At 33.1% G+C, this 12,429-nt stretch overlaps 1 long non-coding RNA gene across 1 annotated transcript in view; it reads right to left on the bottom strand.

The window, feature by feature from the left end:
- The window catches only part of LOC111087375, a 26,765-nt gene that overhangs the window by 4,081 nt on the left and 10,255 nt on the right, over positions 1-12,429 (bottom strand). The window contains exon 2 of the long non-coding RNA XR_002612075.1: positions 10,452-10,579. This is a non-coding gene — a long non-coding RNA (uncharacterized LOC111087375). The remainder of the gene's footprint in view (positions 1-10,451; positions 10,580-12,429) is intronic.

The following is a 12,429-nucleotide window of genomic DNA, read 5'->3' as shown; positions in this document are numbered from 1 at the left end:
AAGTAGCTTATAACCTTCTTACACATCTATAGAACAAAGAAAAAAAGTTTCATCGAAATCAGTGCACCCGTTTCCCTGTGAAAAGCGAACAAAATCACGTCCAAAGCCGCACCAGAGCGGGTTTTTGAGCGGCTGCCATTTTCTTTCCAAAAGGCGTATGACAGTTTCAAGTAGCCTATAACCTTCTTACACATCTATAAAACAAAGAAAAAAAGTTTCATCGAAATCAGTGCACCCGTTTCCCTTGTGAAAAGCGAACAAAATCACATCCAAAACCGCACCAAAGCAGGTTTTTGAGCGGCCGCCATTTTCTTTCCAAAAGGCGTATGACAGTTTCAAGTAGCCTATAACTTTCTTACACATCTGTAAAACAAAGAAAAAAGTTTCATCGAAAACGGTGCACTCGTTTTCCCGTGAAAAGCGAACAAAAACACGTCCGCGAGCGTTACCAACAGACAGACAGAAATTGAGATAAGGCTTGTTTCGGCTTCTCTGGTGTATGAAACGTGAAGATATACAAAAAGTACACTATTCTAAGCAATGTACGGACAAAAGTCTTATTTTATTTATATAAATTCAGTGCCTCTTTTATTGTCCCCTATTTTAATCCTCCGGAGGGTCAGCGGTAAGTCTACAAACTTATGCCGAAAAAATCTGGAGTTCGATTCTCCGTTGTGGACAGAGTGCAGATAGCTCATTGTGTAACTTTGTTTTCTAATAGATTAAATGCACATCGTTACGCAATTATGTAGCCTATTTTCCTTTTAGGGAAACTAAAACAAAAATATAATATGGCCTTAGAGGACGCCATTCCTGATGGCACTCCGTTTCGGAAGTGTTTAGTAGATTTCGCGCATTTTGTTATACCGTGTTTCTTTTGTTTATTCTCAATAGCGTTTGAATAAACAGTTCACAAATATGCCTCTAAAAGACATGTTTTTAAATTATGTGTCATATAATTAAGTAACGATATTATAAAGATATAAAATGGAAACAAGAAATACCAATGTGGAACGATTTATGAAAGAAATTAATATAATTGTGTATCATTTGTGGTGCTTATATAATAATGTGCAAAATCCCGTGCAAATGAATAATGGCTGTTCTGTTTGTTGGTTTGTTTTTTTTCAATAATTTTGGAATCTTAACACTATGAAAACACAATAAAAATTTTAAATGAATAAATATATTTTCCAGTTCAAAAATGTACAATATATAAAACGGAGGTCAGTTCTGGATACCTACTTTATATTAGTGGTAACACTTAGAACCATGTCTTGTTGAGAATATCGAAGTGTCCTTAACCCTAACAGATGATTTAAAAGTTGACCTCTCAGCGTGAAATCTGAACTATTCTAGCCCGTTTATCCATAATTCCTCTTCAGGAATGTAAAAGACTTGTATTTCTGGTGTCTTCAATTAGATACGGATCAGCTCCACCTGGCGGGAGACTTTAATTTACAGTCAAAAGTCACTCGATGAGTTCGTTTATATCCTGGGCTCAGCGGGACTTATTCGGTTTTTCAGTCCATTAACACTACCTATAGAAACATTTAAAAACTTTAAACACACCGCAAGCAACTGACTGTATCTCATCATCAGCTGAAGGAAGCTCCATACCATATGCATTTGAAGCTTTGGAGATTAGCAGTCAAATGAAAACATTAAAAGCAATTAGATTTGTCGCTTCAGTAGAATTTAATTGCCCGATATGCTCAACGAAGTATTCAAGGTTTAACGAACTCAAGGACAAGTTTACATTGAAATTAGATTATAAATTTTCATCTTGCCTTAAGTGTTTAGAATTTCCTCAGCATAAATAGGATACGATGTGTTTGTATATTCCTAAGTTAAACTATTTTGAGGTATGTTTTGATCATCATAATTTAGGTAAATGTATTCGATTATTATCAATATTTAACAGTTAATGTACCTATTGCCTACATTGTAATTATAACTAATCCTTTTACACACTAACATCTTGCATCCTTGTTTTTGCGTTGTATTCACTGGTAATGCAATTTTATATTAGTATAATAAAAGAGTTGTATTTAATATTTTTCGACCTTTTAAATGCACGGGTTAATATACAGTCACTTTAATTTTTTGTTGTTTCCTTGAAATACAATTTCATAAAAGAGCTTTTATTTCTTGAACGTCAACATTTGAGTAAGGCCTAAAATTAAGAAAACAGTGTTTACCCATTTCCCAATGTGATGATAAAATAGGAATATATTCAGTGTTTCTTTCTTTTGTTATCCTTCAGTTGGGTCAGCGGTAAGTTTAGTCACGGACTTGCAACGCTAAAATTTGGAGTTCGATTCCTCGTGATATACAGAGAGCAGATAGCGTACTGTGTATCTTTGCGCTAAAACTGTCTTTTTTTTACATTTATTCTTTTTTGCATTACTCTCATTTTATGCTATTTTTGTTACTGCATGGTATATTTCCGCAGCTCCTTTTTTCATCAACTCCCGATAGGATAACCATACGTTTGGGGGTAAAAATCTGGGCTTGATACAACACAGATAATCCATTGTGTAGCTTGGCGCTTAAAACAAATATTTTAATCAAGTTTGAAAAGTATATTATCATTTAATTTTTGTTATATGTTGAAATTTGAGTTTATATTTATAGATTCTTACAGGGATGAGAACGACTTAGAAGTTAGCATGACGATCTGTGGATTCGTGGTTCGCGACCCGTTACCGCAAAACAAAAACGTATGATCGTGCTCCATTCTGTAGGGCCGTGGATGTGTTATAAGAGTGAGTATCAAACCCCACTGGTCGATTGCATATAACCCATAAGTTGGTGGTGAGTGGTGCTGATTAATAAGATTGTCTCTAGTCTATCACTTCGCAATTAGGGACGGGTAGCATAGATAGCCCTCGAATAGTTAGCGTGAAAGTCAACAACAAACAACTAGACTTTGGTGCATTTGTTGGAATTGTTGTCGTTATAATTATGTTCAACTGATGTTTGTATCATTTTTATTCATTTTGTTCCTCTGCCGGTACACTTGAATGGTTATTAAATTTATCTAACTTAGGATATTGCTGTTTAAATGGTTCTTTTGGTTATTAACGTTAAGATGACTTAGAATGTTTCTAGGTTACAATCAGTAGATTTGTTAAATTACTAATCTTTAAACAATTTAACTTTGATTAATGGGGTACATTTCAGCTAATTTTTCACGGGAATATTTCTTATTGGCTATCATATATAAATTCATTTTATGTGTGAATGTATTGAAGATAGTAATATCTTTCCTGAAGGAGAATCTGGTTTTAGGAAAGAACGAGAGACAGTAGGAAGCATTTATATACTAAACACATTGAAAAAAAAAGTTAAAATTGTATGCGCTTTTCACGGATTTAACTTGAGGGAGAATTATTAAGTTTGCTGTTGTTTAATGTATATATTCAAGGTTTGGAAGAAAACTGAACAACAACAAAAAATGGAGAGAAAATATTAAGAAAGATAATTTCTATTGGCGTATGCGAACATATGGCATTAGTATCAATTGTAGTGGGGAAATGCAAGCTGGGATAAAGAGGCTGCAAAAGTATTTAGATCCAAGAGAATTGACGCTAAAATTAAAAAGAATAAAAAATATATATCTTCAGAAAAGGACGAAAAACTTCCAGAGAAACAATGGTTTTGGAAGGGTGAAGAATTCTTAGCATTTGGGATTTTATTTTCAAAATAACAGTAGATTAATGGTGCACCTAAAATACAGAGCAACAAGAGTTAGTGTTATTGAATTCAAATTTGGATCATAGAAGAAAGAGAGTTCACTACAAATTTGAAATATTTGATGCAATAGAGAAAACTCTTATGGCGTATGGTATTGAATTATAAAAGTGGATTAGGCAGGATATGATTTTAAAAATACAAAATAATTATATAAAATGGTTATTAGAATTAAATAAAAATGCTCCTACCTATTACATGAAAAAACTGGAAGAGCATATAAATATGAGAAGATACAATGGCAGGGTGAAAGAAGACGCTTCGAAATACAAGGAATAAAAGTGGCGGGAAAAGAATCAAATGAAAGAGAAGTTATAACAACAACAATACAGGAAGTAGATACATCATAGAGAACTTTGAAGACTAAATGTGGCATTAATAGTAGGTAATATAACAGAGGAAATACTTCGACAGTCAATAGAAAATAAAAGACTCAAGATATAACAACGTTTGTGGAGAAATCGAAACGAGGGGATAGAAACAGCCTTTTTAAAACAGCTGTCACTTGTGTCAATGGATCAAGTATTCGTCGCAAGGTTGATATGTGGAAGTGAAATAAAAGAAAATACATATTGGTTAAAAGAATAAGATAAACGAGGTGATTTATGTCAGGAACTAGGCAAACGATACAACAGTTAATGTTAGAATGTATCTGGAGAACGAGGGTTAACTGAAAATCAGGGGTGAGAGCAATGCTGGGTGAAGATGGAGAATATTTAGAAGACTTAAGAAATATGTAGAAATCATTGACGAATAAGAGAAATAAATGAACTAATTGTGGTTGTTCATGAAACCAAATCGGCTGTATTATAAATATATAACTCTATTCAAGTTGTGATGGTTGTTTATGAGACAAAATCGGCTGTATTATAAATATATAACTCTATTCAAGTTGTGGTTGTTGTTCATGAAACCAAATTGGCTGTATTATAAATATACAACTCTATTCAAGTTGTGGTTGTTGTTCATGAAACCAAATCGGCTGTATTGTAAATATATAACTCTATTCAAGTTGTGGTTGTTGTTCATGAAACCAAATCGGCTGTATTATAAATATATAACTCTATTCAAGTTGGGATGATTGAAACTAAAGTGACTGCATTGTTAGTGTGTTATAGTTATTTATATTTGACGATGAAATAGGTTAAGCAGGAAATTTGTAAAATATTAATTATATTGTATTTATCCACATGTATTTGAAATTGCCATTTTCTTATGCCAGAAAGAGTAAAAAAAAAAAAACGTATTATTATGAATGCATTTTGTAACTTACTGACTTTTAAATGATATTTGATATATCTTTTGTGTCAGGTGAGTAAAATTTACTTTGGTGTAAAGAAAATACTGTGCATACCGTTACATTTTACTGTTATAATTACAGCCATTACGCCTACAATCCAGTGTGATTTAGAAATTTTCTATTGATATATAAATTACACAGAATGCTCAGTCGCAGTGAGTACTCTTTAGTAATACATTACGTTATCATTACACTTATTGTTCATCAAGTTTTCACTATCAATAAAGTGTGAATCAGATTATTTATTTTTATTAATAATGATTATATTAACTATGTCAAAATGTGAGCTAATTACACTATTAGCTATGATCAGAATCTAGCTTGTATAATTCTTCTTCTACGTAATTGTTAATACTTCAAATAGTAGGAAACTATTTAGGAAACTTATAGATTCAATCGTTATTGTCTTTAAGTAAAATTAACAGAACACTATAAAAGCTCAATAAATGTCGTTGTTTATTTTATATATTAAGAGAAAAGCACTCAACATGCTTCACGATCTGGCGTACTAGATTTTAAACATACAAAGGACCGAGTGATGTCACAGAAGCTCAATGTTTTATCAAATAACATCCCTTCAATCACTTTAGCCTTTTCACCTTAACCAATGGTCAGTGACAGCCAGAAAATTGCGGAATTAATCCCGCGCTACCTTTTGATCACGTTCTATAAGACTCCGGTAGTTGCCTTACTAATGTTTTCTTTCATTTCTTTCTCTCACTTTCACAAGAAACAAAATCCCACAATTTGTGTTTGTGAGGCCATTAGTGTCTGCAGCTACATGATCATGTCTCTGCTGCTGACAAACAGAGAACACGAATAAACAGCGTAATTTGTAACGAGGAAACAATATTCCAGTGAATCAACCTGATTTTTGAAGTGTCAAAACACACTTCATAAGAAAGAATGGTATCTTGTTAGTTTAACATACTATTAAAGTAATGTTTTAAATTACATCCAGCACTGAGATAACTCTGGTGTAAAAGCAAAAGTAATCATGTTATCTTTCATATCCTTAAAAAGACTCGGTAAAAAAACAAAACAACAACTTTAAGTGAGCGTTACACTTGATTTATTAGAAAACTTCTTCTTCTTATCTTCTATTGCCTTCTTTAGCTGTTACAGTTATACAAACTTCAGAAAGATATATTGGCAAACTTTCTTCTATCAAATTAGAACATGTGCAAAACTGCTATAGTTTTTTACTGTGTTTTATAAAATAATTTTATCGGAAATGTATTATCTTAAGTCAGCTTTAAATACTATTTACAGTACACACCTCATTTCAAACGAGATTTAAAGTTTCCTCAATCGTATACTGACATACTATTCTACGAAGCTACAGATACATGACGTTTCAAATTAGGCTTATACGTACCGCTTTTCTAAGCAGAAGAATCACACACATAGAGTCTGTTTTTGCTGGTAATACCATAGGCTAACGTGGCTTCATTTCTAATGGGTGAAAAAGGGTGTATCCTCTTGTGCAAATTAAGCTTACAGCATGTGGACATGTCTCCACCCTAGGATCTTCCTGACTACGCTAAGCTTATAACATGCGACTGCCTATCCTCGTGTATTCTTCTGCCCCACGTAAAACACGTTTCTCACATTCAAGGTAATTGGTTTCTTTGCCTCTCTCTCTCTCTTTCTTTGTTTGTAACTGTAGCATATATTTAATATTTTCTTTATAATTCGTCGACGTCTTTTGCATTGAACGTGTTAATAAAAGCACAGAAACATTATAAACTAAACAATTTATGCTCATGAGAAAAGTCGCTCCAATATACTAAAGCACATGGAATCAATCTACTCCTATCTAAGATGTAAACTTTATAAACTCACTAGCGTTTCTTCTTATTCTAGTGTGTTTCAGGCACACGCCAGTAGAACTCACCTTTGAATTGTAATAAGGAATGGAAAATTAAGACAAATGACACTTAATTGACTGTATAACTGATGTGCGTTTGGTAAGTAGCGGAGGCAATGATAGAAGAGGTTTTGAGTACATGATGTGTTTCTTATGTCAACAGTATCTATTAAGCTACGGATATCCGACTCGTAGCCACATCTTCCTGATAACAGTGCTGATAAACTATTTGTTTTATCTAGGAAGATATAATCTAAACAAATTATTATTATCTTCTGTTCTCCATTTTCTTAATACTGTGTTTGGGAATGTTTTATATTTTCTTTTAAACCATTGTTTGCAAACGATGTAGGTATTCTTCTCTAAACAATTTAAGTTAAAATATTTATTTTTCAAATGACAAGCAAACAAATATACTTCTTCAAATTGTTTTGTGAGAAACATCGTTAACATCTACTAAGCAAGAACTACGTTAAACCATTTAGACATTCAAAAATTCTCCCACAAATCTTTACTACTTGTTTAGTTTCTCTGCAGAAATGGATAAGATTTGATACGACTGTACATGAGAGACAACTGAGTAACCTAGTTACCTTACAGTGCAGAGATGGATAAGACTTGATACGACTCTGCATGAGAGACAACTGAGAACAGGATCCCTCAAGAACCTATTTATCTTACAGTGTAGAGATGGATAAGACTTGATACGACTCTGGATGAGAGACAACTGAGAACAGGATCCCTCAAGAACCTATTTACCTTACATAAAACAAAGTGTTCTGTTTACTAGATAAATGATACACTCCATTCTCCTCACTAGACAGCTGTTTAACGTGTTTTCAACTATCCTCTTCAGAGAAAAATCTCGGATCAATCTTACTAGGTCGAATATTTTACCTTTAACCTTAGAAACTGAACGTAGATTATCTATTCATAGGATAACTACTTTAGCTTCAGATAGAAACTCAAATCCTAAGGATATTATTAACGTTATTATAACTTAATATCTGAATATAAAGTATGTGGTTTTTCAAGCGTAACATTTTTGTAACAAGCCTACTAATAATTATTTCAATACTTTGTTATGAGTCTATTCAGTTTAATAAATAAAAACTGCAAATTAATAGCACAAACACCATATGAGAAGGCTTGATGCTTAGATAGTTACATTGTGGTATGCCAGTAGTATAATAAATGGAATGTGTGGAAAAAATTTCTGCTTCTGGATTTTTATCACACATTTTAGTCCTATCAGTTTCTAATGCTTTACCAACTATAGACATTTAAACAGTAATTTTTAAACTATTAAATTATAATATATTTTTTTGTCTCTCATCGTCCAGTACAACTGAAAAGTTCTGTTATCGAACGAAAGGCTTTGGGGGCAGTGATTTGTAGGAGACAAAAGATAAATCTGAAATGCTATTTTAAGACGCCTCTGATTTTGAATCCGAAATGGATAAATTTAGAGTAATGCTGATGAGAAGCCAATGAAAATGGATTTCCTGTAGGATATTCCAATATATAAACTCTGATGAAACATCAAACCAACAGTGTCAACTGATACTTCAGCCCCTTCACTGTTGGTGAAGTTAAGCCTGCCCACATTGCAAATTGTAACCAATGCTATCTGAGTGAGTACACATTGTGTGCTGTGTTCCTCTCTCTTTTTTGCGGGTATTATTTTTTTGTAACTAGTCATCTTTTTTGTAAAACAATCACCAATAAAAAAGATATTTAATTGACTTGAAAGGTTCTGTGCACAAGGGAAGTCACATAAAAAAACATTACCCTTCTTAAACTAATTGATAACAAAATGGCTACGATTTTGTATATGCAACTATCGAATATGAAAGACATTCTCTTTTACGACTACTGACTTCAAGTCACTTAGAATAAATCATGTATCTTAAAAATATGAATTATCTTTGTAAAAGTGTTTATTCTTGTTTTTTGTATTATAATTAGGTAGATTAATTATTATTAAAGGGGATCTTACTATATTATAAAAGGGTTTGATTAAAAGTTATACATTAAATTATGTCTTGGGCCAGTTCTATATATATGTTTTCTATTTTTGTAAATAATTAGATTGATATATATTGATATATTTCATTTAAATGGCTGCTTCAGGTTGTTTTTTATGTAAATGTTATGAAATGCATATTTTATGCTATTCTGCTTCTATAAAGGGTTTACTGAGTTTTATAATTCTTATTTATTTATGACTGTCATTTATAATTTGTTTACTAAACCGTTGGTCTTTGTTAGAGGATGTTGTAATAATTGTATTTACGTTAACAGATTTAATTTTCGCCGTTTGAATGATGTGTTCTATTAATTTGTATTTGTGATAGCAATGTGAATGAGATTTTCTTTAAATTATGCATCATTGTTAAAGAATGTTTGTATGTGCTTGTATCACTGTTAAAAAGTTTATATTTGTACTCTCTGTATTATTTCCTTATTAAAAGGTTTTACTGTACTGTTTTTTTCTATGTTAAATGATATTTTTGCTAAGTTTAATTATGCAATAGTTTTCTTTTTTCGGGGGTTGGGATGTCTGAGTGGTATGTAAGTGTTTTTAGAGGCGAGATGGAGTTAGCACACTCCTTGACAAGCCTGAGGGGGAATGTTACAATAATACTACACGTTGTGCAAGAATGTCGTCAGTAGTGTCTTTCAGTGGTCATTCATGTGATACCTAGAGATTACAGCCTCACCTCTGTTGAAATGAGAATGACCAGTTACGTAGTAACGCCGATTACAATGGATAAATGCGACATTTCTTTTTAAGAAAGAAACGTTAGATCTAGTCTGTCTGGAATACGGTTTTGAATAGTAAACAGTTTGAAAGACAGGATTAAGCAAAAGTGACAGTCCGTTGTAACCATAAAAGCGAATACAGACACCGTGTTTGTGTTTTAGGTTTGTTATAATAAAGGTTGTTCGTTTTGTATTTCATTTTGTGTCCATTATCTTTATTTCATTCAGTATCACGACTCATTTATTTAGAGATTTGGCATTACTTTGTAACCAGTATCATGACCGTATATCCTGTTATTAAGCGGACCTATCCCTTTACTCAAAGGTTTACTCAGGTGTACCTGAATATACAACAGTTTTAATACACACAGCTCATACCTTCATTCATTTGCCGCAAAATCTAGTTAGTGAAAAATACATTGTGATACAATATATCACTGAGATGTATATAAGAAATGATTGACAAAATAATATTTTATAACTGATTCATCAGGTGGAAAATGAAGTTTTATAATAAAATATCAAAAACACAGTAATACCAAAAACATCTTTAATTACGGGCGTTTCGGAAATGCTTCAGATTCTATCATCGGCGTTAAAACTTCAAAAAGCTAGTTCACAATATTCTTACTACAAAAAACAACATTAACTATTAACGAGTAGTCTTTATATTAAATCAAAAGTTTAGAAAGAACAGACTTAAACGGTAACAATATAATGGAATTTATCTATATGATACAAATTTCTTTTCTTTCTCACCAAAGGTTAAATTGACACAGAGCCCTAATGCTTTCCTTGATTGGCCGTATCCTGTGCCGTAGACTGCAGTTTCGCCTATTCAAGGCTCATCAGCACAGCTTGGTTACTTTATTAGTGATCTAAAAGAACTTAAAAAACCCATAAATATAATGGAATGTACGGCATACACGTGTTTAATAACATTGTTAAGAAAAAACATTACAAAGAAACGGTTGAATATAAGAATGAACACTGCACTACCAAAATAATAATAAAATAAAATATTAAAAACACAGAAAACCTGGAATTGATTAAGTTAATGACAACAGTGTTATTATTTAGCGTTAGATGATCATTGAAAACGAAAAGGCATTTTTTTCATAAAGAGTTCTTAGTTAGTGGTTCCGTAGTTAAGAGTTTTAAAGTTTTCTAGAAGTATGTGGTGGTTGTTATTCTCACTGTGTAATCTGATATAAGACTTGGGTGGATTAGTTAGCTGATATCCACTTCTAGCTGAAATTTCTATGTGCTCGTGTATTTGTAGGTGACGTGTAGTTTTATCAGTATAGGTAGCTTTACACCTACCACAAGTTTATTTATGTATATGACCGACAAACGGATAGGAATGGGTAGAGTGCCTGTGGTTTTAAACATATTTTTGTTCCAAATATTGACTTAAATGCTAAATGTAGTTTAATTTGTGGGTCATATGTTTTGATTATATTTTGGATTTTGGATTTCAGTTTAAAACTTTGTTTGCCAATCAAAGGAGTGATAAGAAATAGTGAATATTTTGAGACAGTGTGTGGCTTCATGGTAGGTTCTATTTTATTTGTTTAAAATGTTTCTGTGATAGAACGTGAGAAGTTAAGGAGATTTGTTTATTTGAAATTAAACACAAAGCTACACAATGAGCTATCTATGTTCTGCCCACCACGCATATCAAAACCCGATTCCTAGCGTTGTAGGTCCGCAGACATACCGCTGTGCCAATGAGGGGCAATTAAAGAGATTAATTCGTAAGATGTTATGAATTTTTGAAAATTCTGAGTGCAGACAGAAGTATTCAGAACACGTATTATAGGCTCTGTTTAGAAGACTTATAACAAGGTTATGTTTGAAGGAGTCTGGTATGAAAGTGTTGAAACGAGTGAATAAGCCGGAAAATGTTTTCTTACGATAATTAGATGCGGCTAAGTTTTTGTTTTCTTCCATCTCATATCTAAAGCTTACACACTGATGTTGGGATTTTATGTATTCTAAAAACTTCTAGGTGCGATCAAATTCCGGTATGTGTTGCTGCATCTGTTGATTTGCCTGTCACAGCACTTAAGTCAACTACAATACCCCTATGACAGAGAAGATAATTTGCGGTAGAATAAAAGAACATTCCCAAGGAAGACTGATGCTTGTGGAAGCATCCAGGCCAGCAGACGTGAAGATTGGAAGGTCACTTCTAGCAGGTCATCAAGTAGTACCCATAACAGTGGCTAATTTCTCTAAATATGAGCAGACACTTAAGAAAGGGGCATTGTTGGGTGTGTGCCAGGAGGTAGAGCCAGTCAATGTTAAGGCAAGAAATATAACCATAAAGAAAGGACATCCACTCCCAGAACATTTAACTGACCTCTATAAGAAGAGCTAAGTCCATTTGTCATCATTACAGGCTCTTCAGGTTAGGGAACATTTGGCTAATTATGCAGACGTCTTTTCAGAAGGAGATCATGACCTCAGCTGCACAGACCTTGTAAAGCACAGAATAAACACAAGCAATCACCATCCAATAAAGATCCCTCCGAGGAGAATAGCTTCGGCAAAGCGACAAGAGATGGAGAAGGTCATGGATGGCCTAATTACGGAAAGGTTAGTTGAGAAATCAGATAGTCCCTGGTCACTATGTTAGTCCAGAAGAAGGATGGGACCCAACAATGCTGTGTGGACTTCAGCACTCTTAACAGTATAACTGAAAAGAACTCATACCCGCTGCCAAGAATTGATG

Source organism: Limulus polyphemus, unplaced genomic scaffold (genome assembly GCF_000517525.1).
Source record: "Limulus polyphemus unplaced genomic scaffold, Limulus_polyphemus-2.1.2 Scaffold2074, whole genome shotgun sequence".
In the NCBI taxonomy this organism is placed as follows: Eukaryota; Metazoa; Arthropoda; class Merostomata; order Xiphosura; family Limulidae; genus Limulus; species Limulus polyphemus.
Note: the sequence above shows the minus strand (reverse complement) of the source record. Positions and strands in the feature narration are given on the sequence as shown.